This window comes from Phyllobates terribilis, unplaced genomic scaffold (genome assembly GCF_046119375.1).
Source record: "Phyllobates terribilis strain yellow unplaced genomic scaffold, ASM4611937v1 Scaffold_170__1_contigs__length_4071412, whole genome shotgun sequence".
NCBI classification, from domain to species: domain Eukaryota; kingdom Metazoa; phylum Chordata; class Amphibia; order Anura; family Dendrobatidae; genus Phyllobates; species Phyllobates terribilis.
This window is the reverse complement of record NW_027362930.1, coordinates 1,174,297-1,198,873: the sequence shown is the minus strand read 5'-3', so window position 1 is coordinate 1,198,873 and position 24,577 is coordinate 1,174,297. Positions and strand designations below refer to the sequence as shown.

Genomic DNA, 24,577 nt, shown 5'->3' with positions numbered 1-24,577 from the left:
AGGGGAAGTGGATGCGGAGGGAATATGGAAAGTTAAAAAGTGGAGATATATTGTTAGTACCTCTTGATTTTTGTTATTGTTGTTTTGAAATATGAAATAAATATTTCCGATGATGATGGGGACAGCAAATTGCGTATTGGATTTGACGCAGCTGTTTTGATGGAATTTTCCTTTGTCTGGTTTCCATAGACTGTGGAATTTCCTCGTCTGAGGAGAAAAAAAAAAAAATCTGTTCTTATCAGTTTAATATCTGATACGTCCCCTATCTGGGGACCATATATTAAATGGATTTTTAGAACAGGGAGATGGAAAAAGAGCTTGCTCTGTCCACTCCACGCATTGACCTGGTATTGCAGTATCTCCAGGACCAGTGCACCCCTTCTTTAATGCAGTTTCTAAAATCAGAAAGAATTGAATTCAATGTTTTTTGTTCATTTTGCTTGTTTGTCGGATTTTGGGATGGACTCTTTGGCTTTGCTTTTCTTCTCCTCATTGGATTTTTCATGTTCAAAGTTGCAGAAGCCAGATTACAAGCTCATTTTGGTTCAACTTCAGCAACTGTGCATTGCATTGCCATGTAATGTGATGCAATGCTATCTTTCTAGCTCTCCCTTTTTACTTCCTTTTGGATAAACAGACATATTAGGCAAGCATTTTGGAGCTTTCACCTAAATAACTACAGGTGGTGAGATAAGCTGCACAATATAATTGACCTTTCAGTATATTGTTGCACACACACCATCTATTTAGCAAATGCCCTTGTTATCAACAGCAGCCTTTTAAACTCACCTGAGCTAACAGGTATGTGCGCTGGTTACTCTGCTGCGCTTAAAATTTCTTTTTTGGTTTGCTACAATGCCTTTTCTGAAACGTTGTCTCCTTCTGCTGGAACACTGACTTCTTTCATTTAATGCCTGCAGACTATAAAAGAGAACCCAACCCAAAAAGTTTGGTTGATTAGTCTGTGGCATTCTGTTAAACTGTTGCTTATGGCGGTCTCTGTGAGCTTCTCAGCGACATTCAGCCAGCCAGGTATCCTGCCTGCAGTAGATGGAATGTGGCAATGGAACGCTGGCTGCGCGTGTCATAATAGGCTCTGAGCCTTTATATACCTGTGCACAGCAGCAGCCACCTTCAGTCTGCTGCTGGACAGCCAGCAGCAGCAGCAGCAGGAGAGGTATGTAATCAGGAGCCCTCCTGCTAAGGGTAGACAGCTGCTCGTTCCACCCCACCCCCCGCCTTAATTGGTTCTCCTCCCTTCCAACGGTGTTGAGGCGGGTGGGAACAGCAGGGGGTGAAGGTGCTGTGTTTAAAGAGGTGGAGTTATGCAGATCTAAAACGCGTGGATTGCAGCAGCAGCAAGCCGAAAAGTGCAGGCATGTAAGGGATCTAGAGGTTGACAACATGTCTTCTTAACGGGAGTCCAGGAGCTCATCTCCACAAATGGACTTTTCAGGATCCTTGGGTGGCTCCGTAGTTTGAAACCAATTCTGGTTATCGCTTCTCGGCCTTTTGGCTAAGATCAAGTGTAGTATCTGTTCTTATCAGTTTAATATCTGATACGTCCCCTATCTGGGGACCATATATTAAATGGATTTTTAGAACAGGGAGATGGAAAAAGAGCTTGCTCTGTCCACTCCACGCATTGACCTGGTATTGCAGTATCTCCAGGACCGGTGCACCCCTTCTTTAATGCAGTTTCTAAAATCAGAAAGAATTGAATTCAATGTTTTTTGTTCATTTTGCTTGTTTGTCGGATTTTGGGATGGACTCTTTGGCTTTGCTTTTCTTCTCCTCATTGGATTTTTCATGTTCAAAGTTGCAGAAGCCAGATTACAAGCTCATTTTGGTTCAACTTCAGCAACTGTGCATTGCATTGCCATGTAATGTGATGCAATGCTATCTTTCTAGCTCTCCCTTTTTACTTCCTTTTGGATAAACAGACATATTAGGCAAGCATTTTGGAGCTTTCACCTAAATAACTACAGGTGGTGAGATAAGCTGCACAATATAATTGACCTTTCAGTATATTGTTGCACACACACCATCTATTTAGCAAATGCCCTTGTTATCAACAGCAGCCTTTTAAACTCACCTGAGCTAACAGGTATGTGCGCTGGTTACTCTGCTGCGCTTAAAATTTCTTTTTTGGTTTGCTACAATGCCTTTTCTGAAACGTTGTCTCCTTCTGCTGGAACACTGACTTCTTTCATTTAATGCCTGCAGACTATAAAAGAGAACCCAACCCAAAAAGTTTGGTTGATTAGTCTGTGGCATTCTGTTAAACTGTTGCTTATGGCGGTCTCTGTGAGCTTCTCAGCGACATTCAGCCAGCCAGGTATCCTGCCTGCAGTAGATGGAATGTGGCAATGGAACGCTGGCTGCGCGTGTCATAATAGGCTCTGAGCCTTTATATACCTGTGCACAGCAGCAGCCACCTTCAGTCTGCTGCTGGACAGCCAGCAGCAGCAGCAGCAGGAGAGGTATGTAATCAGGAGCCCTCCTGCTAAGGGTAGACAGCTGCTCGTTCCACCCCACCCCCCGCCTTAATTGGTTCTCCTCCACTTCCAACGGTGTTGAGGCGGGTGGGAACAGCAGGGGGTGAAGGTGCTGTGTTTAAAGAGGTGGAGTTATGCAGATCTAAAACGCGTGGATTGCAGCAGCAGCAAGCCGAAAAGTGCAGGCATGTAAGGGATCTAGAGGTTGACAACATGTCTTCTTAACGGGAGTCCAGGAGCTCATCTCCACAAATGGACTTTTCAGGATCCTTGGGTGGCTCCGTAGTTTGAAACCAATTCTGGTTATCGCTTCTCGGCCTTTTGGCTAAGATCAAGTGTAGTATCTGTTCTTATCAGTTTAATATCTGATACGTCCCCTATCTGGGGACCATATATTAAATGGATTTTTAGAACAGGGAGATGGAAAAAGAGCTTGCTCTGTCCACTCCACGCATTGACCTGGTATTGCAGTATCTCCAGGACCGGTGCACCCCTTCTTTAATGCAGTTTCTAAAATCAGAAAGAATTGAATTCAATGTTTTTTGTTCATTTTGCTTGTTTGTCGGATTTTGGGATGGACTCTTTGGCTTTGCTTTTCTTCTCCTCATTGGATTTTTCATGTTCAAAGTTGCAGAAGCCAGATTACAAGCTCATTTTGGTTCAACTTCAGCAACTGTGCATTGCATTGCCATGTAATGTGATGCAATGCTATCTTTCTAGCTCTCCCTTTTTACTTCCTTTTGGATAAACAGACATATTAGGCAAGCATTTTGGAGCTTTCACCTAAATAACTACAGGTGGTGAGATAAGCTGCACAATATAATTGACCTTTCAGTATATTGTTGCACACACACCATCTATTTAGCAAATGCCCTTGTTATCAACAGCAGCCTTTTAAACTCACCTGAGCTAACAGGTATGTGCGCTGGTTACTCTGCTGCGCTTAAAATTTCTTTTTTGGTTTGCTACAATGCCTTTTCTGAAACGTTGTCTCCTTCTGCTGGAACACTGACTTCTTTCATTTAATGCCTGCAGACTATAAAAGAGAACCCAACCCAAAAAGTTTGGTTGATTAGTCTGTGGCATTCTGTTAAACTGTTGCTTATGGCGGTCTCTGTGAGCTTCTCAGCGACATTCAGCCAGCCAGGTATCCTGCCTGCAGTAGATGGAATGTGGCAATGGAACGCTGGCTGCGCGTGTCATAATAGGCTCTGAGCCTTTATATACCTGTGCACAGCAGCAGCCACCTTCAGTCTGCTGCTGGACAGCCAGCAGCAGCAGCAGCAGGAGAGGTATGTAATCAGGAGCCCTCCTGCTAAGGGTAGACAGCTGCTCGTTCCACCCCACCCCCCGCCTTAATTGGTTCTCCTCCCTTCCAACGGTGTTGAGGCGGGTGGGAACAGCAGGGGGTGAAGGTGCTGTGTTTAAAGAGGTGGAGTTATGCAGATCTAAAACGCGTGGATTGCAGCAGCAGCAAGCCGAAAAGTGCAGGCATGTAAGGGATCTAGAGGTTGACAACATGTCTTCTTAACGGGAGTCCAGGAGCTCATCTCCACAAATGGACTTTTCAGGATCCTTGGGTGGCTCCGTAGTTTGAAACCAATTCTGGTTATCGCTTCTCGGCCTTTTGGCTAAGATCAAGTGTAGTATCTTTTGAAAAGGCGGTTTTGGATGTTGGCCGCCCTAGTAGATTGATACATTATGCACACTGGGGTTTAGGCGCTTGTTAGTACGCCAGGTGGCTAATATAGTCATCTGGTGGAAAGCATGGCCCCCCAGGATCGACGCCATTGGGCCGGGGAAGATCGAAAGCCCGAAGTGTGAAGTGCCCCAGGAGTGGTGACCCTGGGGTGCCTTAACTCACTGGGATTGGGAACCCCACTTGAGTTTATGGCACATTTGCACAAGCACTTCAAATTTTCTTTCTTCGCACACACCCTTATTCCGGGCCTTCTGGCCTTAGGATGGGGAATTTTTCAATTCCCGGTCGAAGGTCCGGGCAGTATTATACTGTGAAACCTTCACTATTTATTTAATTTCTTTGTCACTGTGTGTCCACTTATTCACGTGTGTCACGTCCTACTAGGATTTTGTCGGGATGCGGTTCCCTTACGGGTTCCTCTCTTGGCAGGTCTAGGGGGGGAGTGTGTGGCCATCAGGTTCCGCTCCCCCCTGAACCCCCCTGGCTCTCCTCTTTCGGGAGGAGAGCGTTGTTGGCTCCCCTCTTCCGGGAGGGGAGCACAGTCTTTGGCTCCCAGTGCCTTGCTCGGGTGAGAACTCGGGCAGGTGCTGGGGGTAAGATTGGGTCGCCTCTGGCTTCGGCTGGAGGTGGCTTTTTGTCCCTGTTCCTCGCTGTGGCCTTTTGGCTCGGAGGGACGGGGAATGGTTTGGGGGACCCTTCTCCTTTTGGAGAGGGTTTCAAGAAGACCAGCATCCTAGTGCACTTTTTTTGTGGCACTTGTCACTTTTTTAAGCGCACTCGGGTTTTGTACACGAATTCGGGCTAAAAAAAAAAAAAAGAAAAAAAAAAAAAAAAAAAATCTGTTCTTATCAGTTTAATATCTGATACGTCCCCTATCTGGGGACCATATATTAAATGGATTTTTAGAACAGGGAGATGGAAAAAGAGCTTGCTCTGTCCACTCCACGCATTGACCTGGTATTGCAGTATCTCCAGGACCGGTGCACCCCTTCTTTAATGCAGTTTCTAAAATCAGAAAGAATTGAATTCAATGTTTTTTGTTCATTTTGCTTGTTTGTCGGATTTTGGGATGGACTCTTTGGCTTTGCTTTTCTTCTCCTCATTGGATTTTTCATGTTCAAAGTTGCAGAAGCCAGATTACAAGCTCATTTTGGTTCAACTTCAGCAACTGTGCATTGCATTGCCATGTAATGTGATGCAATGCTATCTTTCTAGCTCTCCCTTTTTACTTCCTTTTGGATAAACAGACATATTAGGCAAGCATTTTGGAGCTTTCACCTAAATAACTACAGGTGGTGAGATAAGCTGCACAATATAATTGACCTTTCAGTATATTGTTGCACACACACCATCTATTTAGCAAATGCCCTTGTTATCAACAGCAGCCTTTTAAACTCACCTGAGCTAACAGGTATGTGCGCTGGTTACTCTGCTGCGCTTAAAATTTCTTTTTTGGTTTGCTACAATGCCTTTTCTGAAACGTTGTCTCCTTCTGCTGGAACACTGACTTCTTTCATTTAATGCCTGCAGACTATAAAAGAGAACCCAACCCAAAAAGTTTGGTTGATTAGTCTGTGGCATTCTGTTAAACTGTTGCTTATGGCGGTCTCTGTGAGCTTCTCAGCGACATTCAGCCAGCCAGGTATCCTGCCTGCAGTAGATGGAATGTGGCAATGGAACGCTGGCTGCGCGTGTCATAATAGGCTCTGAGCCTTTATATACCTGTGCACAGCAGCAGCCACCTTCAGTCTGCTGCTGGACAGCCAGCAGCAGCAGCAGCAGGAGAGGTATGTAATCAGGAGCCCTCCTGCTAAGGGTAGACAGCTGCTCGTTCCACCCCACCCCCCGCCTTAATTGGTTCTCCTCCCTTCCAACGGTGTTGAGGCGGGTGGGAACAGCAGGGGGTGAAGGTGTTGTGTTTAAAGAGGTGGAGTTATGCAGATCTAAAACGCGTGGATTGCAGCAGCAGCAAGCCGAAAAGTGCAGGCATGTAAGGGATCTAGAGGTTGACAACATGTCTTCTTAACGGGAGTCCAGGAGCTCATCTCCACAAATGGACTTTTCAGGATCCTTGGGTGGCTCCGTAGTTTGAAACCAATTCTGGTTATCGCTTCTCGGCCTTTTGGCTGAGACCAAGTGCTTCACAGCAGGAGGTTTCAGTTGAAGGGCACTCAGGTACCCCTCTCCTTGGCCTGGCAGGATCGTCCACTTCGGTGGGCTTCACCTGCCTGCTGCTATTAGGGAGAGGGATTAGTCCTAGGGTAACGGGCAGCGATCCCCCAGCCTTCAGGTGCTTTATCTCAAAGCTCTGAAGGCGCAGATTGCAGGCGGTTGCAATTTGCATTTTGTTGCGCCATACCATGGAGGTTGACCCCAACCTCGTGCCTCTATATGCGAGGCTTAAGAACACCATAAGGGTCCGCTTTACGGCTGGTGGTTCCGATATGCGGAATCTGGGATATGTAGTCCAGGACGTGCTTGAGAAACTGCTCCACGTCAGAACCAACGAAATCCTTTCTATCCAGGATTATCCTCGACGTGGAGATTATGATGTAACCTTTACTGGCGAAGGTATTTTCAAAGATGTTTTGTCCAGAGTTAAGTCGGTAGAAAATAGCCCTGGTCTAAAAGGGATTCAGATCATCGAGCACGTCCTGGATGAGGTAAAGATGGTGGTTGTGAAAATCTTCTCACCCTTCATAACAGCACCAGAGGTTATTTCCTTTTTGTCAGTTTATTTTAAAAGTGTGAAATTGATTGGGAAAGTGTTGAATGAGTTTAACATCTGGACCTCAAAATGGAAGTTTTTAGTAAACTGTGAAAGAGACCCTAAATTCCCTGGAGGTGTGAGACTTCCTCCAGCTCGATTTAAAATAGGGCAAACTAATGGGGATTTTTTTTTCTCAGGAATGCCACTTTTCTGTAGGTATTGTGGTCTCTATGGGCACTCTAAGGATAGTTGTGGTGCCACTTGTAGAAATTGTGCCAGTACTGAACATGACACAAAGGAGTGCCCAAATGAAAAAAAATGCTCTTTTTGTCGGACACCTGGTCATTTCTATTTTTCTTGCCCTCACAGGTTCAGAGAGGATGAACAAAAACAAAAGGAGAAGTCCAAGACATCCGGGAATGGACGGGCCAATCAGACCACCCCTCAGGAGGAGGAACAGCAACCTGGAGCCTCGGGAGGTGATAAGGGCGCTTCGACTAGTAACAATCCCTCCGAGTCAATGACAGGTAACTCACAGGAGCCCAGGAGCTGGCTGAAAGACCATAAGGAGGCTAAAAGGAAGGCTGAGAAAGATCATAAAGGGGCGGTCGGTAAGGCCAAAAAAGAACGCCAAAAGGCTGACACCGAGCCCAAAATTCCCACTGGGTCTCACGAGAGCGAGGGCGGTACGTGGCATTTGGTGAGGTCTCATAATAAGAAAAAGAATGGTTCCGTGGAGGTGGCTAATAGGGAGGAGATGGATACATCCCCTCACGGGGGTGTAGACTCTGGAATCCCGAGGTCCCGGGGCTCTGCTGCCCCAGGTGGGGCCCCGAACCTGGCTGCCTCCGGGGACTCTGAGGCTCCGCCATGTGCGCAGCCTGCCCCTGTGTTACGACCCTCTGCGGGTCAGCAGGGGAGTGCGGAGCCTCTCGGAGACCCACCTGACGAGGACCTAAATGGTCAGCCTATGGAGACCCAGTGTAACCTTTCTCACAATATCCTTCCGAGCTACACCCCAGTAGCGTCGGGTCTTAATTTAAGTGAATGTTCCTTCTCCGATGATGAAGACTCTTTGATAACGGTGGATTCAGAAGAGGGCGTTGGTGAAAGTCCAAGTGGTCTGATCCGTCCATCGGATAGGTAAAGTCCAGTTTTTGTTTCTTCCTAACCATTTGTTATGATGGCTGACATTAGTGGTGTTTCCCTCAATGTGAGAGGCATAGGATCCAAGACCAGAAGAGCTACTGTTTTACATTTTTTAACCTGTTTTACAGCTTCTGTTTTCTTTTTACAAGAATGTCATATCCCTCATAAGATTTCTTACAAAAAATATAAGGAAGAGTGGAAACATGGTCCATCGGTCTGGTCTGGATCAAATGCAACCGGATCAGCCGGGGTAGCTATACTTTTTAAAGGAAATGTGTCTATTGATTTTATCCAAGATATTTTACCGGGTCGTATTCTTTTAGTTAAGGCTTTTATTGATGGGACAAGATGGCAGTTTTTAAATTTTTATGGGTCACCTGATAAAAATGAAAGGGCTGATATGTTGGAAATTTTACCTTTATTTATTAACATTTCAGAACCTTTTATCCTGGCAGGTGATTTTAATTGTATTTTAAAAGGCGAAAGCCGACGCTCCGGTTCCGTGAGTAGAAATTATGACAAAACGTCTGGAATGTTAAGCAATATTATAAATGATTGTAAATTAACTGATGTGTATAAAGAATGTAACAAGGATAGCCCTATAGACGCTGGTTTCACCTGGAGCAATTCTACATGTAGCTCCAGGATAGATTTTGTTTTAGGTTCAGAAAAAATACTGCCAGTGAAATGTGAAGTTTTAACTAATATTCTCTCAGATCACAAGGTTTTATCTTTTAGAGTGAGGATTAATGGAAAGAAGAAATGTGGTAAGAAATCTTGGAAATTGAATGTGTCCCTTTTAAAAGATCCACAAATTTTATCGGATTTTATTGAGTTTTATGTAAACTGTAGAAAAAGGAAAAACCCCAATATTTCTTTTAGCTCCTGGTGGGATAGAATGAAAATAAGCATTAAAGATTTCTTTATAAAGAAAAGCATACAAAAAGCTAAAGAAAAGTTTGAGATCTATAATTTTCTTAATATCAGGTTACAGACATTGTACAAATTCAAAGACAATGGTCTGGATGTAGGTAATGATATATTGAGTCTTAAAGGAGAAATTTCAAAGTGGTTGGAACAAAAAGGAAAAGAACTGATTTTTCGTTCAAAGGTAAAACACGTAGAAGAGGATGAGACTTGTTCCAGGTATTTTTTTAAGAAAAACAAACAGGCGAAAACAATAATTGATAACATAGATGGAGATAATAATATCAACGTTATATTGGATAAGGTAAATGTCTATTTTAATGATCTTTTTAATGTAAAAACTGTAGACCATGATTTAATACACACTTTCCTGGGGGAGATCAAGTCCACCCTAGATGCTGATGCCCAAAGTTTTTTATCCCAACCTCTATGTGAGGAAGAGATTTTAGAAACCATGAAGAGTTTTAAAAATGGTAAAGTGCCCGGCCCTGATGGTATCCCCATAGAGTTTTATATAAGTTTTTATGATATTTTAAAAGATGATTTGTTTAATTTGTTTTCCGAAGTTTTTAATAATAAGGTTTTACTCAACTCATGGAAGAAAGGTGAGGTATCACTACTATACAAAAAAGGTGACAAAACGGATCTTAAAAACTGGAGGCCGATAACTCTTTTAAATAGTGATTACAAAATTATGGCTAAGATCTGTGCAAATCGGTTGAAAAAAGTGATACATAAAGTAATTCATGCAAATCAGGTATGCGGGGTACCTGGGCGTAGTATCTGGGACAATTTAAACCTGGTGAAAGATTGTATTGAAGATGTAAAAACCAGAAAGACAAAGATGTCAATCCTAGCGGTGGATTTTGAGAAAGCTTTTGACCGCGTGTCTCATTTTTATCTTTTTAAAGTTTTAGAAAAAATGGGCATTCCGGGTGGGTTTTTATTGTCTCTTAAAGCTTTTTATAATGATTGTACGAGTAAGATTTTAGTTAATGGTTTTAAAACAAAAGAGGTAGTTTTAAAATCAGGGGTGAAGCAGGGTTGCCCTTTGTCCCCCCTGCTTTTTATATGTGCTATAGAACCCCTTTTATGTACAATACGCCGGGATAAGCAAATATGTGGAGTACCCTTACCCGGAGGGAACGGTCTACAAGTTAAAGTTGTAAGCTATATGGATGATGTAGCAGTGTTTGGATGTGATGTACCTTCAATACAAAAAACGATAAGCCAAATTCAGTCTTTTTGTACAGTTTCCGGTTTTAAAATTAATCTTACTAAATGTAATATTTTAAATGTCGGGGGGATGAGTTTACATGATGTACCAATTGAAGTTACAGATTCCATTACTATTTTAGGTGTTTCTTTTAATGAATCTAATAATGGTTTTAATAGCTGGGATGCGGCAGCACAGAAAATTAATCAGAAAATCTGCATGTGGAATATGAGAAAGCTGTCAATGGAAGGTAAAGTTCTGATTGTAAAAATGGTGATATTACCTATCCTGTTATATCTTAGTTTGGTGTTCCCCCCTCCTACAAATTTGTTGAAACGAATTACAAAAGTATGTTTTACCTTTTTTTGGGGCTCAAAAATGGAGAAACTCAAAAGAGAAATTGTGACAAAGCCAAAGGTTAAAGGTGGGAAAGATTTCCCTGTTTTAGATAAGTTTCTTTTAATACATTTTTTCTGTTTCTGTTTTAAAACCCTTTTTAAAGATAATTACCTTTCCTATTTTATGCGTTTTAACACTGGTTTTCTCATGAGAAGGTTTGGTTGGTTTGAAACGGTTTTATCCTTTCCTTATGCTTTTAACCTACCTGCACATTATGAGATTTTAAAGAAAATTATTCTTAATTTTAATTTGAATAAGAAACAGACAGGGGATCTATGTAACAGCAAGACACTACTCAAACAAATTAGTACTGATGTGACGTTGTGTGATATTGAACGTTATGATGATGACAAAACTGTACACATATGGAAAATGATTAACGCCCCTTATCTTTTTAATGTACAGAAAGACATGTCTTGGAGCTGCGCACACCACTGTCTTCCTTGCCGGGCATTCCAGTACAGAAGAAGTTTTGTGAGGTCTGCCATCTGCCCAAGAGAAGGTTGTCAAGAAGAAGAGACAGTGAAGCATCTTTTATGGACTTGTGCTTTTGCTAAAGAGTTCTGGAGAAGATTAATCCCCCTGCTGGAGAAAATGGTGGACCTCAAGGACTTTAATTTTGCATCAGTGTTATATGGTCTTCTGGAATGCCCAACAATGGACCAAAAAATAATGGCGTGGAAGACAGTGAATTGTGCCAAGATAGCGCTCTGGAATGCTAGAAATATTGCTGTTTTTAAACATGAAATGTTACCAGTAGATGATGTTTTAGCCTTTTGTAAAAGTGAAATGTACATATACTATTTATCGGACAGGAAAAAGAATGTAACATTGGCAGGCAAATGGCTTTTTAACCTATGGAATATTTGAAGTCTTGTAAAATTTGCTGTGATGGAATTTTTATTTTTCTTTGAAGTCCCGAAAGTGTAATGTGGATGTAATGGTTTTATTTCTGTAATTTGTTAAATTTTAAATAAACGGTTTTTATCCCCATGTGGGGGATAGCCAAATTAAAAAAAAATCTGTTCTTATCAGTTTAATATCTGATACGTCCCCTATCTGGGGACCATATATTAAATGGATTTTTAGAACAGGGAGATGGAAAAAGAGCTTGCTCTGTCCACTCCACGCATTGACCTGGTATTGCAGTATCTCCAGGACCGGTGCACCCCTTCTTTAATGCAGTTTCTAAAATCAGAAAGAATTGAATTCAATGTTTTTTGTTCATTTTGCTTGTTTGTCGGATTTTGGGATGGACTCTTTGGCTTTGCTTTTCTTCTCCTCATTGGATTTTTCATGTTCAAAGTTGCAGAAGCCAGATTACAAGCTCATTTTGGTTCAACTTCAGCAACTGTGCATTGCATTGCCATGTAATGTGATGCAATGCTATCTTTCTAGCTCTCCCTTTTTACTTCCTTTTGGATAAACAGACATATTAGGCAAGCATTTTGGAGCTTTCACCTAAATAACTACAGGTGGTGAGATAAGCTGCACAATATAATTGACCTTTCAGTATATTGTTGCACACACACCATCTATTTAGCAAATGCCCGTGTTATCAACAGCAGCCTTTTAAACTCACCTGAGCTAACAGGTATGTGCGCTGGTTACTCTGCTGCGCTTAAAATTTCTTTTTTGGTTTGCTACAATGCCTTTTCTGAAACGTTGTCTCCTTCTGCTGGAACACTGACTTCTTTCATTTAATGCCTGCAGACTATAAAAGAGAACCCAACCCAAAAAGTTTGGTTGATTAGTCTGTGGCATTCTGTTAAACTGTTGCTTATGGCGGTCTCTGTAAGCTTCTCAGCGACATTCAGCCAGCCAGGTATCCTGCCTGCAGTAGATGGAATGTGGCAATGGAACGCTGGCTGCGCGTGTCATAATAGGCTCTGAGCCTTTATATACCTGTGCACAGCAGCAGCCACCTTCAGTCTGCTGCTGGACAGCCAGCAGCAGCAGCAGCAGGAGAGGTATGTAATCAGGAGCCCTCCTGCTAAGGGTAGACAGCTGCTCGTTCCACCCCACCCCCCGCCTTAATTGGTTCTCCTCCCTTCCAACGGTGTTGAGGCGGGTGGGAACAGCAGGGGGTGAAGGTGCTGTGTTTAAAGAGGTGGAGTTATGCAGATCTAAAACGCGTGGATTGCAGCAGCAGCAAGCCGAAAAGTGCAGGCATGTAAGGGATCTAGAGGTTGACAACATGTCTTCTTAACGGGAGTCCAGGAGCTCATCTCCACAAATGGACTTTTAAGGATCCTTGGGTGGCTCCGTAGTTTGAAACCAATTCTGGTTATCGCTTCTCGGCCTTTTGGCTAAGATCAAGTGTAGTATCTGTTCTTATCAGTTTAATATCTGATACGTCCCCTATCTGGGGACCATATATTAAATGGATTTTTAGAACAGGGAGATGGAAAAAGAGCTTGCTCTGTCCACTCCACGCATTGACCTGGTATTGCAGTATCTCCAGGACCGGTGCACCCCTTCTTTAATGCAGTTTCTAAAATCAGAAAGAATTGAATTCAATGTTTTTTGTTCATTTTGCTTGTTTGTCGGATTTTGGGATGGACTCTTTGGCTTTGCTTTTCTTCTCCTCATTGGATTTTTCATGTTCAAAGTTGCAGAAGCCAGATTACAAGCTCATTTTGGTTCAACTTCAGCAACTGTGCATTGCATTGCCATGTAATGTGATGCAATGCTATCTTTCTAGCTCTCCCTTTTTACTTCCTTTTGGATAAACAGACATATTAGGCAAGCATTTTGGAGCTTTCACCTAAATAACTACAGGTGGTGAGATAAGCTGCACAATATAATTGACCTTTCAGTATATTGTTGCACACACACCATCTATTTAGCAAATGCCCTTGTTATCAACAGCAGCCTTTTAAACTCACCTGAGCTAACAGGTATGTGCGCTGGTTACTCTGCTGCGCTTAAAATTTCTTTTTTGGTTTGCTACAATGCCTTTTCTGAAACGTTGTCTCCTTCTGCTGGAACACTGACTTCTTTCATTTAATGCCTGCAGACTATAAAAGAGAACCCAAACCAAAAAGTTTGGTTGATTAGTCTGTGGCATTCTGTTAAACTGTTGCTTATGGCGGTCTCTGTGAGCTTCTCAGCGACATTCAGCCAGCCAGGTATCCTGCCTGCAGTAGATGGAATGTGGCAATGGAACGCTGGCTGCGCGTGTCATAATAGGCTCTGAGCCTTTATATACCTGTGCACAGCAGCAGCCACCTTCAGTCTGCTGCTGGACAGCCAGCAGCAGCAGCAGCAGGAGAGGTATGTAATCAGGAGCCCTCCTGCTAAGGGTAGACAGCTGCTCGTTCCACCCCACCCCCCGCCTTAATTGGTTCTCCTCCCTTCCAACGGTGTTGAGGCGGGTGGGAACAGCAGGGGGTGAAGGTGCTGTGTTTAAAGAGGTGGAGTTATGCAGATCTAAAACGCGTGGATTGCAGCAGCAGCAAGCCGAAAAGTGCAGGCATGTAAGGGATCTAGAGGTTGACAACATGTCTTCTTAACGGGAGTCCAGGAGCTCATCTCCACAAATGGACTTTTCAGGATCCTTGGGTGGCTCCGTAGTTTGAAACCAATTCTGGTTATCGCTTCTCGGCCTTTTGGCTAAGATCAAGTGTAGTATCTGTTCTTATCAGTTTAATATCTGATACGTCCCCTATCTGGGGACCATATATTAAATGGATTTTTAGAACAGGGAGATGGAAAAAGAGCTTGCTCTGTCCACTCCACGCATTGACCTGGTATTGCAGTATCTCCAGGACCGGTGCACCCCTTCTTTAATGCAGTTTCTAAAATCAGAAAGAATTGAATTCAATGTTTTTTGTTCATTTTGCTTGTTTGTCGGATTTTGGGATGGACTCTTTGGCTTTGCTTTTCTTCTCCTCATTGGATTTTTCATGTTCAAAGTTGCAGAAGCCAGATTACAAGCTCATTTTGGTTCAACTTCAGCAACTGTGCATTGCATTGCCATGTAATGTGATGCAATGCTATCTTTCTAGCTCTCCCTTTTTACTTCCTTTTGGATAAACAGACATATTAGGCAAGCATTTTGGAGCTTTCACCTAAATAACTACAGGTGGTGAGATAAGCTGCACAATATAATTGACCTTTCAGTATATTGTTGCACACACACCATCTATTTAGCAAATGCCCTTGTTATCAACAGCAGCCTTTTAAACTCACCTGAGCTAACAGGTATGTGCGCTGGTTACTCTGCTGCGCTTAAAATTTCTTTTTTGGTTTGCTACAATGCCTTTTCTGAAACGTTGTCTCCTTCTGCTGGAACACTGACTTCTTTCATTTAATGCCTGCAGACTATAAAAGAGAACCCAACCCAAAAAGTTTGGTTGATTAGTCTGTGGCATTCTGTTAAACTGTTGCTTATGGCGGTCTCTGTAAGCTTCTCAGCGACATTCAGCCAGCCAGGTATCCTGCCTGCAGTAGATGGAATGTGGCAATGGAACGCTGGCTGCGCGTGTCATAATAGGCTCTGAGCCTTTATATACCTGTGCACAGCAGCAGCCACCTTCAGTCTGCTGCTGGACAGCCAGCAGCAGCAGCAGCAGGAGAGGTATGTAATCAGGAGCCCTCCTGCTAAGGGTAGACAGCTGCTCGTTCCACCCCACCCCCCGCCTTAATTGGTTCTCCTCCCTTCCAACGGTGTTGAGGCGGGTGGGAACAGCAGGGGGTGAAGGTGCTGTGTTTAAAGAGGTGGAGTTATGCAGATCTAAAACGCGTGGATTGCAGCAGCAGCAAGCCGAAAAGTGCAGGCATGTAAGGGATCTAGAGGTTGACAACATGTCTTCTTAACGGGAGTCCAGGAGCTCATCTCCACAAATGGACTTTTCAGGATCCTTGGGTGGCTCCGTAGTTTGAAACCAATTCTGGTTATCGCTTCTCGGCCTTTTGGCTAAGATCAAGTGTAGTATCTGTTCTTATCAGTTTAATATCTGATACGTCCCCTATCTGGGGACCATATATTAAATGGATTTTTAGAACAGGGAGATGGAAAAAGAGCTTGCTCTGTCCACTCCACGCATTGACCTGGTATTGCAGTATCTCCAGGACCGGTGCACCCCTTCTTTAATGCAGTTTCTAAAATCAGAAAGAATTGAATTCAATGTTTTTTGTTCATTTTGCTTGTTTGTCGGATTTTGGGATGGACTCTTTGGCTTTGCTTTTCTTCTCCTCATTGGATTTTTCATGTTCAAAGTTGCAGAAGCCAGATTACAAGCTCATTTTGGTTCAACTTCAGCAACTGTGCATTGCATTGCCATGTAATGTGATGCAATGCTATCTTTCTAGCTCTCCCTTTTTACTTCCTTTTGGATAAACAGACATATTAGGCAAGCATTTTGGAGCTTTCACCTAAATAACTACAGGTGGTGAGATAAGCTGCACAATATAATTGACCTTTCAGTATATTGTTGCACACACACCATCTATTTAGCAAATGCCCTTGTTATCAACAGCAGCCTTTTAAACTCACCTGAGCTAACAGGTATGTGCGCTGGTTACTCTGCTGCGCTTAAAATTTCTTTTTTGGTTTGCTACAATGCCTTTTCTGAAACGTTGTCTCCTTCTGCTGGAACACTGACTTCTTTCATTTAATGCCTGCAGACTATAAAAGAGAACCCAACCCAAAAAGTTTGGTTGATTAGTCTGTGGCATTCTGTTAAACTGTTGCTTATGGCGGTCTCTGTGAGCTTCTCAGCGACATTCAGCCAGCCAGGTATCCTGCCTGCAGTAGATGGAATGTGGCAATGGAACGCTGGCTGCGCGTGTCATAATAGGCTCTGAGCCTTTATATACCTGTGCACAGCAGCAGCCACCTTCAGTCTGCTGCTGGACAGCCAGCAGCAGCAGGAGAGGTATGTAATCAGGAGCCCTCCTGCTAAGGGTAGACAGCTGCTCGTTCCACCCCACCCCCCGCCTTAATTGGTTCTCCTCCCTTCCAACGGTGTTGAGGCGGGTGGGAACAGCAGGGGGTGAAGGTGCTGTGTTTAAAGAGGTGGAGTTATGCAGATCTAAAACGCGTGGATTGCAGCAGCAGCAAGCCGAAAAGTGCAGGCATGTAAGGGATCTAGAGGTTGACAACATGTCTTCTTAACGGGAGTCCAGGAGCTCATCTCCACAAATGGACTTTTCAGGATCCTTGGGTGGCTCCGTAGTTTGAAACCAATTCTGGTTATCGCTTCTCGGCCTTTTGGCTAAGATCAAGTGTAGTATCTGTTCTTATCAGTTTAATATCTGATACGTCCCCTATCTGGGGACCATATATTAAATGGATTTTTAGAACAGGGAGATGGAAAAAGAGCTTGCTCTGTCCACTCCACGCATTGACCTGGTATTGCAGTATCTCCAGGACCGGTGCACCCCTTCTTTAATGCAGTTTCTAAAATCAGAAAGAATTGAATTCAATGTTTTTTGTTCATTTTGCTTGTTTGTCGGATTTTGGGATGGACTCTTTGGCTTTGCTTTTCTTCTCCTCATTGGATTTTTCATGTTCAAAGTTGCAGAAGCCAGATTACAAGCTCATTTTGGTTCAACTTCAGCAACTGTGCATTGCATTGCCATGTAATGTGATGCAATGCTATCTTTCTAGCTCTCCCTTTTTACTTCCTTTTGGATAAACAGACATATTAGGCAAGCATTTTGGAGCTTTCACCTAAATAACTACAGGTGGTGAGATAAGCTGCACAATATAATTGACCTTTCAGTATATTGTTGCACACACACCATCTATTTAGCAAATGCCCTTGTTATCAACAGCAGCCTTTTAAACTCACCTGAGCTAACAGGTATGTGCGCTGGTTACTCTGCTGCGCTTAAAATTTCTTTTTTGGTTTGCTACAATGCCTTTTCTGAAACGTTGTCTCCTTCTGCTGGAACACTGACTTCTTTCATTTAATGCCTGCAAACTATAAAAGAGAACCCAACCCAAAAAGTTTGGTTGATTAGTCTGTGGCATTCTGTTAAACTGTTGCTTATGGCGGTCTCTGTGAGCTTCTCAGCGACATTCAGCCAGCCAGGTATCCTGCCTGCAGTAGATGGAATGTGGCAATGGAACGCTGGCTGCGCGTGTCATAATAGGCTCTGAGCCTTTATATACCTGTGCACAGCAGCAGCCACCTTCAGTCTGCTGCTGGACAGCCAGCAGCAGCAGCAGCAGGAGAGGTATGTAATCAGGAGCCCTCCTGCTAAGGGTAGACAGCTGCTCGTTTCACCCCACCCCCCGCCTTAATTGGTTCTCCTCCCTTCCAACGGTGTTGAGGCGGGTGGGAACAGCAGGGGGTGAAGGTGCTGTGTTTAAAGAGGTGGAGTTATGCAGATCTAAAACGCGTGGATTGCAGCAGCAGCAAGCCGAAAAGTGCAGGCATGTAAGGGATCTAGAGGTTGACAACATGTCTTCTTAACGGGAGTCCAGGAGCTCATCTCCACAAATGGACTTTTCAGGATCCTTGGGTGGCTCCGTAGTTTGAAACCAATTCTGGTTATCGCTTCTCGGCCTTTTGGCTAAGATCAAGTGTAGTATCTGTTCTTATCAGTTTAATATCTGATACGTCCCCTATCTGGGGACCATATATTAAATGGATTTTTAGAACAGGGAGATGGAAAAAGAGCTTGCTCTGTCCACTCCACGCATTGACCTGGTATTGCAGTATCTCCAGGACCGGTGCACCCCTTCTTTAATGCAGTTTCTAAAATCAGAAAGAATTGAATTCAATGTTTTTTGTTCATTTTGCTTGTTTGTCGGATTTTGGGATGGACTCTTTGGCTTTGCTTTTCTTCTCCTCATTGGATTTTTCATGTTCAAAGTTGCAGAAGCCAGATTACAAGCTCATTTTGGTTCAACTTCAGCAACTGTGCATTGCATTGCCATGTAATGTGATGCAATGCTATCTTTCTAGCTCTCCCTTTTTACTTCCTTTTGGATAAACAGACATATTAGGCAAGCATTTTGGAGCTTTCACCTAAATAACTACAGGTGGTGAGATAAGCTGCACAATATAATTGACCTTTCAGTATATTGTTGCACACACACCATCTATTTAGCAAATGCCCTTGTTATCAACAGCAGCCTTTTAAACTCACCTGAGCTAACAGGTATGTGCGCTGGTTACTCTGCTGCGCTTAAAATTTCTTTTTTGGTTTGCTACAATGCCTTTTCTGAAACGTTGTCTCCATCTGCTGGAACACTGACTTCTTTCATTTAATGCCTGCAGACTATAAAAGAGAACCCAACCCAAAAAGTTTGGTTGATTAGTCTGTGGCATTCTGTTAAACTGTTGCTTATGGCGGTCTCTGTGAGCTTCTCAGCGACATTCAGCCAGCCAGGTATCCTGCCTGCAGTAGATGGAATGTGGCAATGGAACGCTGGCTGCGCGTGTCATAATAGGCTCTGAGCCTTTATATACCTGTGCACAGCAGCAGCCACCTTCAGTCTGCTGCTGGACAGCCAGCAGCAGCAGCAGCAGGAGAGGTATGTAATCAGGAGCCCTCCTGCTAAGGGTAGACAGCTGCTCGTTCCACCCCACCCCCCGCCTTAATTGGTTCTCCTCCCTTCCAACGGTGTTGAGGCGGGTGGGAACAGCAGGGGGTGAAGGTGCTGTGTTTAAAGAGGTGGAGTTATGCAGATCTAAAACGCGTGGATTGCAGCAGCAGCAAGCCGAAAAGTGCAGGCATGTAAGGGATCTAGAGGTTGACAACATGTCTTCTTAACGGGAGTCCAGGAGCTCATCTCCACAAATGGACTTTTCAGGATCCTTGGGTGGCTCCGTAGTTTGAAACCAATTCTGGTTATCGCTTCTCGGCCTTTTGGCTAAGATCAAGTGTAGTATCTGTTCTTATCAGTTTAATATCTGATACGTCCCCTATCTGGGGACCATATATTAAATGGATTTTTAGAACAGGGAGATGGAAAAAGAGCTTGCTCTGTCCACTCCACGCATTGACCTGGTATTGCAGTATCTCCAGGACCGGTGCACCCCTTCTTTAATGCAGTTTCTAAAATCAGAAAGAATTGAATTCAATGTTTTTTGTTGATTTTGCTTGTTTGTCGGATTTTGGGATGGACTCTTTGGCTTTGCTTTTCTTCTCCTCATTGGATTTTTCATGTTCAAAGTTGCAGAAGCCAGATTACAAGCTCATTTTGGTTCAACTTCAGCAACTGTGCATTGCATTGCCATGTAATGTGATGCAATGCTATCTTTCTAGCTCTCCCTTTTTACTTCCTTTTGGATAAACAGACATATTAGGCAAGCATTTTGGAGCTTTCACCTAAATAACTACAGGTGGTGAGATAAGCTGCACAATATAATTGACCTTTCAGTATATTGTTGCACACACACCATCTATTTAGCAAATGCCCTTGTTATCAACAGCAGCCTTTTAAACTCACCTGAGCTAACAGGTATGTGCGCTGGTTACTCTGCTGCGCTTAAAATTTCTTTTTTGGTTTGCTACAATGCCTTTTCTGAAACGTTGTCTCCTTCTGCTGGAACACTGACTTCTTTCATTTAATGCCAGCAGACTATAAAAGAGAACCCAACCCAAAAAGTTTGGTTGATTAGTCTGTGGCATTCTGTTAAACTGTTGCTTATGGCGGTCTCTGTGAGCTTCTCAGCGACATTCAGCCAGCCAGGTATCCTGCCTGCAGTAGATGGAATGTGGCAATGGAACGCTGGCTGCGCGTGTCATAATAGGCTCTGAGCCTTTATATACCTGTGCACAGCAGCAGCCACCTTCAGTCTGCTGCTGGACAGCCAGCAGCAGCAGCAGCAGGAGAGGTATGTAATCAGGAGCCCTCCTGCTAAGGGTAGACAGCTGCTCGTTCCACCCCACCCCCCGCCTTAATTGGTTCTCCTCCCTTCCAACGGTGTTGAGGCGGGTGGGAACAGCAGGGGGTGAAGGTGCTGTGTTTAAAGAGGTGGAGTTATGCAGATCTAAAACGCGTGGATTGCAGCAGCAGCAAGCCGAAAAGTGCAGGCATGTAAGGGATCTAGAGGTTGACAACATGTCTTCTTAACGGGAGTCCAGGAGCTCATCTCCACAAATGGACTTTTCAGGATCCTTGGGTGGCTCCGTAGTTTGAAACCAATTCTGGTTATCGCTTCTCGGCCTTTTGGCTAAGATCAAGTGTAGTATCTGTTCTTATCAGTTTAATATCTGATACGTCCCCTATCTGGGGACCATATATTAAATGGATTTTTAGAACAGGGAGATGGAAAAAGAGCTTGCTCTGTCCACTCCACGCATTGACCTGGTATTGCAGTATCTCCAGGACCGGTGCACCCCTTCTTTAATGCAGTTTCTAAAATCAGAAAGAATTGAATTCAATGTTTTTTGTTCATTTTGCTTGTTTGTCGGATTTTGGGATGGACTCTTTGGCTTTGCTTTTCTTCTCCTCATTGGATTTTTCATGTTCAAAGTTGCAGAAGCCAGATTACAAGCTCATTTTGGTTCAACTTCAGCAACTGTGCATTGCATTGCCATGTAATGTGATGCAATGCTATCTTTCTAGCTCTCCCTTTTTACTTCCTTTTGGATAAACAGACATATTAGGCAAGCATTTTGGAGCTTTCACCTAAATAACTACAGGTGGTGAGATAAGCTGCACAATATAATTGACCTTTCAGTATATTGTTGCACACACACCATCTATTTAGCAAATGCCCTTGTTATCAACAGCAGCCTTTTAAACTCACCTGAGCTAACAGGTATGTGCGCTGGTTACTCTGCTGCGCTTAAAATTTCTTTTTTGGTTTGCTACAATGCCTTTTCTGAAACGTTGTCTCCTTCTGCTGGAACACTGACTTCTTTCATTTAATGCCTGCAGACTATAAAAGAGAACCCAACCCAAAAAGTTTGGTTGATTAGTCTGTGGCATTCTGTTAAACTGTTGCTTATGGCGGTCTCTGTGAGCTTCTCAGCGACATTCAGCCAGCCAGGTATCCTGCCTGCAGTAGATGGAATGTGGCAATGGAACGCTGGCTGCGCGTGTCATAATAGGCTCTGAGCCTTTATATACCTGTGCACAGCAGCAGCCACCTTCAGTCTGCTGCTGGACAGCCAGCAGCAGCAGCAGCAGGAGAGGTATGTAATCAGGAGCCCTCCTGCTAAGGGTAGACAGCTGCTCGTTCCACCCCACCCCCCGCCTTAATTGGTTCTCCTCCCTTCCAACGGTGTTGAGGCGGGTGGGAACAGCAGGGGGTGAAGGTGCTGTGTTTAAAGAGGTGGAGTTATGCAGATCTAAAACGCGTGGATTGCAGCAGCAGCAAGCCGAAAAGTGCAGGCATGTAAGGGATCTAGAGGTTGACAACATGTCTTCTTAACGGGAGTCCAGGAGCTCATCTCCACAAATGGACTTTTCAGGATCCTTGGGTGGCTCCGTAGTTTGAAACCAATTCTGGTTATCGCTTCTCGGCCTTTTGGCTAAGATCAAGTGTAGTATCTGTTCTTATCAGTTTAATATCTGATACGTCCCCTATCTGGGGACCATATATTAAATGGATTTTTAGAACAGGGAGATGGAAAAAGAGCTTGCTCTGTCCACTCCACGCATTGACCTGGTATTGCAGTATCTCCAGGACCGGTGCACCCCTTCTTTAATGCAGTTTCTAAAATCAGAAAGAATTGAATTCAATGTTTTTTGTTCATTTTGCTTGTTTGTCGGATTTTGGGATGGACTCTTTGGCTTTGCTTTTCTTCTCCTCATTGGATTTTTCATGTTCAAAGTTGCAGAAGCCAGATTACAAGCTCATTTTGGTTCAACTTCAGCAACTGTGCATTGCATTGCCATGTAATGTGATGCAATGCTATCTTTCTAGCTCTCCCTTTTTACTTCCTTTTGGATAAACAGACATATTAGGCAAGCATTTTGGAGCTTTCACCTAAATAACTACAGGTGGTGAGATAAGCTGCACAATATAATTGACCTTTCAGTATATTGTTGCACACACACCATCTATTTAGCAAATGCCCTTGTTATCAACAGCAGCCTTTTAAACTCACCTGAGCTAACAGGTATGTGCGCTGGTTACTCTGCTGCGCTTAAAATTTCTTTTTTGGTTTGCTACAATGCCTTTTCTGAAACGTTGTCTCCTTCTGCTGGAACACTGACTTCTTTCATTTAATGCCTGCAGACTATAAAAGAGAACCCAACCCAAAAAGTTTGGTTGATTAGTCTGTGGCATTCTGTTAAACTGTTGCTTATGGCGGTCTCTGTGAGCTTCTCAGCGACATTCAGCCAGCCAGGTATCCTGCCTGCAGTAGATGGAATGTGGCAATGGAACGCTGGCTGCGCGTGTCATAATAGGCTCTGAGCCTTTATATACCTGTGCACAGCAGCAGCCACCTTCAGTCTGCTGCTGGACAGCCAGCAGCAGCAGCAGGAGAGGTATGTAATCAGGAGCCCTCCTGCTAAGGGTAGACAGCTGCTCGTTCCACCCCACCCCCCGCCTTAATTGGTTCTCCTCCCTTCCAACGGTGTTGAGGCGGGTGGGAACAGCAGGGGGTGAAGGTGCTGTGTTTAAAGAGGTGGAGTTATGCAGATCTAAAACGCGTGGATTGCAGCAGCAGCAAGCCGAAAAGTGCAGGCATGTAAGGGATCTAGAGGTTGACAACATGTCTTCTTAACGGGAGTCCAGGAGCTCATCTCCACAAATGGACTTTTCAGGATCCTTGGGTGGCTCCGTAGTTTGAAACCAATTCTGGTTATCGCTTCTCGGCCTTTTGGCTAAGATCAAGTGTAGTATCTGTTCTTATCAGTTTAATATCTGATACGTCCCCTATCTGGGGACCATATATTAAATGGATTTTTAGAACAGGGAGATGGAAAAAGAGCTTGCTCTGTCCACTCCACGCATTGACCTGGTATTGCAGTATCTCCAGGACCGGTGCACCCCTTCTTTAATGCAGTTTCTAAAATCAGAAAGAATTGAATTCAATGTTTTTTGTTCATTTTGCTTGTTTGTCGGATTTTGGGATGGACTCTTTGGCTTTGCTTTTCTTCTCCTCATTGGATTTTTCATGTTCAAAGTTGCAGAAGCCAGATTACAAGCTCATTTTGGTTCAACTTCAGCAACTGTGCATTGCATTGCCATGTAATGTGATGCAATGCTATCTTTCTAGCTCTCCCTTTTTACTTCCTTTTGGATAAACAGACATATTAGGCAAGCATTTTGGAGCTTTCACCTAAATAATTACAGGTGGTGAGATAAGCTGCACAATATAATTGACCTTTCAGTATATTGTTGCACACACACCAACTATTTAGCAAATGCCCTTGTTATCAACAGCAGCCTTTTAAACTCACCTGAGCTAACAGGTATGTGCGCTGGTTACTCTGCTGCGCTTAAAATTTCTTTTTTGGTTTGCTACAATGCCTTTTCTGAAACGTTGTCTCCTTCTGCTGGAACACTGACTTCTTTCATTTAATGCCTGCAGACTATAAAAGAGAACCCAACCCAAAAAGTTTGGTTGATTAGTCTGTGGCATTCTGTTAAACTGTTGCTTATGGCGGTCTCTGTGAGCTTCTCAGCGACATTCAGCCAGCCAGGTATCCTGCCTGCAGTAGATGGAATGTGGCAATGGAACGCTGGCTGCGCGTGTCATAATAGGCTCTGAGCCTTTATATACCTGTGCACAGCAGCAGCCACCTTCAGTCTGCTGCTGGACAGCCAGCAGCAGCAGCAGCAGGAGAGGTATGTAATCAGGAGCCCTCCTGCTAAGGGTAGACAGCTGCTCGTTCCACCCCACCCCCCGCCTTAATTGGTTCTCCTCCCTTCCAACGGTGTTGAGGCGGGTGGGAACAGCAGGGGGTGAAGGTGCTGTGTTTAAAGAGGTGGAGTTATGCAGATCTAAAACGTGTGGATTGCAGCAGCAGCAAGCCGAAAAGTGCAGGCATGTAAGGGATCTAGAGGTTGACAACATGTCTTCTTAACGGGAGTCCAGGAGCTCATCTC

The 24,577-nt window shown here is 43.8% G+C and overlaps 13 non-coding genes and 2 pseudogenes across 13 annotated transcripts; all 15 read left to right on the top strand.

The window, feature by feature from the left end:
* Window positions 1–197: 197 nt before the first annotated feature.
* LOC141211643 (U2 spliceosomal RNA) lies at window positions 198–381 on the top strand. Its single transcript, XR_012281603.1, has one exon. It is a non-coding gene; the product is annotated as a U2 spliceosomal RNA (small nuclear RNA).
* Window positions 382–1,496: 1,115 nt separating this feature from the next.
* On the top strand, window positions 1,497–1,687 carry LOC141212179 (U2 spliceosomal RNA). The gene has a single exon (XR_012281994.1). It is a non-coding gene; the product is annotated as a U2 spliceosomal RNA (small nuclear RNA).
* Window positions 1,688–2,803: 1,116 nt separating this feature from the next.
* On the top strand, window positions 2,804–2,994 carry LOC141212177 (U2 spliceosomal RNA). Its single transcript, XR_012281992.1, has one exon. It is a non-coding gene; the product is annotated as a U2 spliceosomal RNA (small nuclear RNA).
* Window positions 2,995–4,109: 1,115 nt separating this feature from the next.
* Window positions 4,110–4,201, top strand: LOC141211848 (U2 spliceosomal RNA; annotated as a pseudogene).
* A 760-nt stretch (window positions 4,202–4,961) lies between these two features.
* On the top strand, window positions 4,962–5,191 carry LOC141211787 (U2 spliceosomal RNA; annotated as a pseudogene).
* Window positions 5,192–11,578: 6,387 nt separating this feature from the next.
* LOC141211662 (U2 spliceosomal RNA) lies at window positions 11,579–11,775 on the top strand. The gene has a single exon (XR_012281618.1). It is a non-coding gene; the product is annotated as a U2 spliceosomal RNA (small nuclear RNA).
* A 1,115-nt stretch (window positions 11,776–12,890) lies between these two features.
* LOC141212176 (U2 spliceosomal RNA) lies at window positions 12,891–13,081 on the top strand. The gene has a single exon (XR_012281991.1). It is a non-coding gene; the product is annotated as a U2 spliceosomal RNA (small nuclear RNA).
* Window positions 13,082–14,196: 1,115 nt separating this feature from the next.
* Window positions 14,197–14,387, top strand: LOC141212175 (U2 spliceosomal RNA). The gene has a single exon (XR_012281990.1). It is a non-coding gene; the product is annotated as a U2 spliceosomal RNA (small nuclear RNA).
* Window positions 14,388–15,502: 1,115 nt separating this feature from the next.
* On the top strand, window positions 15,503–15,693 carry LOC141212174 (U2 spliceosomal RNA). The gene has a single exon (XR_012281989.1). It is a non-coding gene; the product is annotated as a U2 spliceosomal RNA (small nuclear RNA).
* Window positions 15,694–16,802: 1,109 nt separating this feature from the next.
* Window positions 16,803–16,993, top strand: LOC141212173 (U2 spliceosomal RNA). Its single transcript, XR_012281988.1, has one exon. It is a non-coding gene; the product is annotated as a U2 spliceosomal RNA (small nuclear RNA).
* A 1,115-nt stretch (window positions 16,994–18,108) lies between these two features.
* LOC141212170 (U2 spliceosomal RNA) lies at window positions 18,109–18,299 on the top strand. The gene has a single exon (XR_012281986.1). It is a non-coding gene; the product is annotated as a U2 spliceosomal RNA (small nuclear RNA).
* A 1,115-nt stretch (window positions 18,300–19,414) lies between these two features.
* Window positions 19,415–19,605, top strand: LOC141212169 (U2 spliceosomal RNA). Its single transcript, XR_012281985.1, has one exon. It is a non-coding gene; the product is annotated as a U2 spliceosomal RNA (small nuclear RNA).
* A 1,115-nt stretch (window positions 19,606–20,720) lies between these two features.
* On the top strand, window positions 20,721–20,911 carry LOC141212168 (U2 spliceosomal RNA). Its single transcript, XR_012281984.1, has one exon. It is a non-coding gene; the product is annotated as a U2 spliceosomal RNA (small nuclear RNA).
* Window positions 20,912–22,026: 1,115 nt separating this feature from the next.
* Window positions 22,027–22,217, top strand: LOC141212167 (U2 spliceosomal RNA). Its single transcript, XR_012281983.1, has one exon. It is a non-coding gene; the product is annotated as a U2 spliceosomal RNA (small nuclear RNA).
* A 1,112-nt stretch (window positions 22,218–23,329) lies between these two features.
* On the top strand, window positions 23,330–23,520 carry LOC141212166 (U2 spliceosomal RNA). The gene has a single exon (XR_012281982.1). It is a non-coding gene; the product is annotated as a U2 spliceosomal RNA (small nuclear RNA).
* The last annotated feature ends 1,057 nt before the right edge of the window (window positions 23,521–24,577 follow it).